Genomic DNA, 6,035 nt, shown 5'->3' on the forward strand with positions numbered 1-6,035 from the left:
CATGTTGCATTTGCCTGCTTGTATTATTGTTTTCAACGTATGAAATAATTAATGTGGGAAATAAATATATATTAGCTAATTACCCCACCCTGTTAACACGAATTAAAGCATTTTGTCATTTCCCAAAAAATGTATGATTATGAAGATAGTTTTGTTGCTTTTATTTTTGAATTTTAAGGATAAGGTAGGCATGGGTCAGAAATGAGATAAGCATGAAATTTCCGTCAGATAATAAACATTTTTTTTTTCATTTAGTAGTGGGGTAGAGTGTTAAAGCGTTTCCTCGTCAAGCCGAAGACCCGGGTTCGATCCAGGTTCTCCACATGGGATAATGTGTGAAGCCCATTTCTGGTGTTCCCCGCAGTGATACTGCTGGAATATTGCTTAAAGTGGTGTAAAACCATATTCACTCACTAAATCGTGTTGCATGTGCCTGCTTGATAAGCATGCAATGTCAACGACAGAAACTAAACATGTTTTATTTTCTGGATGCATGTGCCTGCTTGGATTATTGATTTCATGTATGTCTTGAAATCGAATTCAAAACCAATTTTCAGCCTTGATAAATAATACACAGACAATTGAAAAGGCTCCTGGTAGTCTTGAGTTTGAGTCCTTTTTAACAATTGAAATTAGATGAAAGTTAGGCATACGTCATATAAACGTTCTATTAAAATAATTGCTTATATATAAATCGATCTGTGCATCTATCCGTCCGTCCGTTCGCCGGGTTATAGCCATCAAACATATTTTAATGACAGTGACGTTTCCACTCAACAAAACAAGACTTTATATCCTTTGGTCTAATATGACATATACGCACAAATGCATGAAGCCCCCATGAAGTATTTTACATACATCAACGGAAAACTCAGATTTTGTGTTGGTGAGTGAGCAGCTTCAGTTTAGTGTCGTTTTGAGCTTTAAGGAAAAGCTTTGAGCTTTTATTTCAGTTATATTATAGGCACCATCTTGACATGGAAAGTCCTAAGATATGCATGTCTTTGACATATACACCTTTGAAATCCACGAGTACGTGATTGGTGCTGACAAACCTCGAAACACAATCACAGCAAATCATGGAGTAGAATCCACGGCCATAGAAACTGGGCCACAGAGTTTCCATTGATCAGGTTATGAGAATGATACCTTCACTTGATAACGAATATAAACCGTAAAGCACCTTTACTTCCTGATCCAAAGAGCATCAATACAGAGCAGTCGTAGCTGGACACAAGTTCGAATTTGGGATTCTAACCAACGATTATTGCATCTTGAACACGTTCAAGGGGAGCAGTACTGCACAGCGATTTTCGGCTCCCCAAAAACGACTATTTTTTCATAAGAAAAAGGCACCCCGAGCCGAATAAATAATCTTCAATTTCTTTTGAGTTAACATTTAAAGAAGAATAGAAAAGAAGTGATGCATGTAGCAGATAGGTTGAACTGATAACATAGCCTTACCGACAGCATGGGAAAACATAAACCTACCCATTCTTATTTGGTCGTACAATAGATAAATCAATCGGTGCAGTCACTGGAACTATCAGGTGCTGGTAGTGCCGTTGGGTGATCAGGACTTGGGGTCGCTAAAATAGATATGTCGAAAAAGAAAACTAACTTTAACAAATATCCATTAAAAATATTTTGGTCGGGATCCACTCGAAGAATGTCAACTTGGGGTAGGCTCACCAGTATGGTATTAACAGCACGTAAACGTGAGGTAGGTTCAAAACATGGCATCAACAGCACGTAAACTTGGGGTAGGTTTCAAAACATGGCATCAACAGCACATAAACTTGGCGTAGGTTGCAAAACATGGCATCAACAGCACGTAAACTTGGGGTAGGTTGCAAAACATGGCATCAACAGCACGTAAACTTGGGGTAGGTTTCAAAACATGGCATCAACAGCACATAAACTTGGCGTAGGTTGCAAAACATGGCATCAACAGCACGTAAACTTGGGGTAGGTTGCAAAACATGGCATCAACAGCACGTAAACTTGGGGTAGGTTTCAAAACATGGCATCAACAGCACGTAAACTTGGGGTAGGTTGCAAAACATGGCATCAACAGTACGTAAACTTGGGGTAGGTTGCAAAACATGGCATCAACAGTACATAAACTTGGGGTGGGTTTACCAGTATGGCATCATCGGCACGTAAACTTGAGGTAGGTTTGTCAAGATGATGTCGTCATCATGTAATCGTAAGGTGGGCTTTGACAAGGTGGCGTCTGCAGCACAGAAACTTGGTGTGGGTTTTGAAAAGATGAAGTCAGCAGCAGGTGAACTTTGTGTGATTCTAGATCTTGATTGCAGCACGAGTGTGGTCCTATCATGAACTCTGTATGTCAACAATGTTCAACATGAAGGTAATATCTAGCGTGGGAAAGAACTAAACCTATCCTTTCTTAATTGGTCGTACAAAGATATAACGATCGGTGCAGTCACTAGAACTATCAGGTGCTCGTTGTGCCGTTTGGTTATCAGGACTTGGGGTCGCTAAAATAGATATGTCGAAAAAGAAAACTAACTTTAACAAATATCCATTAAAAATATTTTGGTCGGGATCCACTCGAAGAATGTCAACTTGGGGTAGGCTCACCAGTATGGTATTAACAGCACGTAAACTTGAGGTAGGTTTCAAAACATGGCATGAACAGCACGTACATCACGCAAACGTTGGGTGGGCTTTGCCAAGATGGCGTCAGCAGCACAGAAACTTGGTGTGGGTTTTGAAAAGATGAAGTCAGCAGCAGGTGAACTTGGTGTGATTCTAGATCTCTGATTGCAGCACGAGTGTGGACCTATCATGAAATCTGTATGGAAACTTGAAGATAAATTGAATTCCATGTAGTGTTTCTTCATGTGGTACAAACATCGCAAAACTTATTTTGATAACTAATCCTGAATTTTGGCACTGAATGTAGGCGTTGTGTATTGATCTATGGTGAAGAGAAACAAAAACAGATTTTATCGACATGAGTCAGCCAAGCACAGATCGGGCATCAACAGAAATATTTCCAATTTGTGTCAACTAACCATTTAATTTTGAATGTCACTCCATCCTTTGTATGAACGTTGGAGTATTATAGAATACACGCTCGGTTTTATACACCAAGATGGTGTCGACCTTATAGGAAATACTTGGATTCGACAGTTGTGTATAGCAATGTCATATGGATGTAAAATCAAAGTCACTGGCAGTCTTTCGAACCCACGAAGTGCCAACGTCTATGTTTTGAGTGTATCCCACAGTCACAAGACGAAGGCCAAATAGTACCACTGATTTGGAAAAATTGTTGCCCCTCCTTCAAGAACCTTTGGGACTGCTCAACGTAACAAGGCTATAGTCTGTGTCGTTGAAACAATCAAACTACTTATAGCCCACTGTAACGAGTAGTGAGTAGAGTCCTTGATACTGGTTTGAAAAAACAGTCAAGTCAGAAGTAAATTCCACTAAGTCATACAATCTTAATTTGCAAACAAAGGGAATTAAACATAAACTTAAGTAACATCCTCAGACAGAAGTCAGTTTCCCTAAATATATCATCAACAGTTTCAGTTTCCTTTTCGAACGCCATCACACCCAAGTTGTTAAATTGTACGTACAAAACATTGTTTTCTTTCCATCATCTTTACTCGCATAACTCATAAGCTACAACATTTATAACGTCACAGTCGAGAATTGTAACGTCACTCTTTGCAAGCTCTCTGAATTGGTTTTAGTTTTCCAAAAATGTATTGCCTTACATACGAGGACTGGCTGAAAAGTTCTAAGCCTAACTGTGAAAGGCCCGTTCCAAGTCGACGATTTTCATTTATTTCTCCACATAGCCCCCTTCCAGGTTTACACACTTTTGCCAGCGATGCTGCAAGGCCTGGATGTCGGTCAAGAAGAAATTTTCTTCAGCCACCCTAAAAATGACGTCATAATTACTAGGAAAATGGCGACCAGCTAGTTCCTTTTTCATTTTGGGGAACAGGTGGAAGTCTGTCGGGGCCAAATCGGTTGAATAAGGGGGATGGTCAATGAGTTCGAAGCCACAATCATGGATCGCTGACATGGCAACCACCGATTTGTGAACAGGAGCATTGTCTTGGTGGAACAGGACTCCTTTAGTGAGCGTTTTCCATCGCTTAGCTTTGATAGCTTCATGCAACTGTCTCAGTAGGTCAGCATAATATCTTCCATTGATAGTCTGGCCTTTTTCAAGATAGTAAATCAGCAGAATACCCTTGGAATCCCAAAAGACTGAAACCATCACCTTTCCAGCAGAAAGAACCGACTTGGCTTTTTTACGGGGCTGGTGATTCAGGATGCTTCCATTGTTTAGACTGAATTTTGGTTTCTGGTTGAAAGTGATGAATCCAGGTCTTATCCATGGTTACAAATCGGGCCCAAAAATCATCGGGATCTGCTTCAAAACGGCATAAATTTTCACGGGACGTCAGGAATCTGACACGTTTCTGATCCGCTGTCAAGCGCTTTGGCACCCATCTTGCAGAAACTTTTGTCATTCCCAACTCGTTGGTGATAATGTGCTCAACCCTCTCATGAGAGATGCCCACAACTTAGGGTTCGAACCTGTCAGCCAGCCCTCGTACTTTGAGAGACAGTCTGCATTTTGTACCCTATACTTGTGCCAAATAAATTTTATAATGCCCACTGACAATGTTTTTAGAAGAAGTACTTTTCTTTAAATATAAACATTTTCTGTTTCAAATCCAATCAGAACTAGTACTTTCCAAATTCTTGGTAAAATAATACTTTATTCAGTGTAGGTCCTCCAAATGTGATACAGTGACAACATCTGTAAGAATTACATGTGTAGCAACTCCGTAGGAACATGGGTTGAACATAAATACATAGATCGGGTGGTCACGTTCGGTGATTGAAGTTTGACATGCTGTTCTGATATAGCTTGAATGTTGCTGACAACATCGTTGCCAAATAAACGTCAGGTTGGGTAACGACAAGTATCATCTTTTAACGTCTTTTGGTATGACGCGGCCGGGGATTGAACCCCAGACATTCCGCTCGGACGCCCTACCACTAGACCACAGAGGCGGTCGTCAACAACAAGAAAGTAGTGTGTATGGACAGAGGAACACCACCAAAGTAAAATCCAAAGTTGAAACAAACCCGGTTGTTTGCAGACAGTTACAGCTATTTTGCTGAAATTTTCATTTGCAAAATATTTGTATTGTGGCTCTCGGATATATTGCCCAACAAACAAAAATACTTAACGCCATATCCCGGGAGTAAATGTGCCTCTTATCCAGATTGACAGAAAACCAAATAAGCAACCATTTTTATATTTAATTCACTTGGAGGGTTTTTCATGCACCAGTTTTAAATCTATCTCTTTCCAGTGTTTTTATGCATCCAGCCTTTCATGAAATCCATATCTAGAAGTAGTTAAGATGCTTTCGGTGATAAGTTTTCTAACGCCACTAACACAAAGTAGAATATAGTCAAGTGTATATGATCTAAATTACAAGCCCCTTTTGCAAAGTGGGGTGGTCGGGTGGCCTAGTGGTTGAAGCGTTCGCTCGTCACACCGAAGACCCTGGTTCGATTCCCGACATGGGTACAATGTGTGAAGTCCATTTCTGGTGACCCCCGCCATGATATTGCTGGAACATTGCAACAAAAGGGGTAAAACCATACTCACTCACTCACTCACTCACTCACTCTTTCATGTCTGTCATCGTCTGCAAAATTTCAAATATTCCTATTTGTCTGTAACGTTGCATCAATATGGTAACGGCAACACGGGAGCAACCAAAGGTTCGTGCAATATGGGCGTGGGTGGCTCCCATCTGTACCATACCCAAGGCTCGTTCACGTTGTTCGACTGTGAGTCGTGGCATTTCTTTTGTGTGTTTTTTTATCACTGTGGATATCTGACTTGCCGTTGCAAACGTTTTATACCCTTACCTGCACGTGCATTTGCAGTTGTCCGTGGTGCACGTGTTTTTCACTTTTTCGCGTGTTATCTCGCAAACATGTAACAGACGATTAACATT

This window comes from Haliotis cracherodii, unplaced genomic scaffold (genome assembly GCF_022045235.1).
Source record: "Haliotis cracherodii isolate W230 unplaced genomic scaffold, xgHalCrac1.p SCAF_12, whole genome shotgun sequence".
NCBI classification, from domain to species: Eukaryota; Metazoa; Mollusca; class Gastropoda; order Lepetellida; family Haliotidae; genus Haliotis; species Haliotis cracherodii.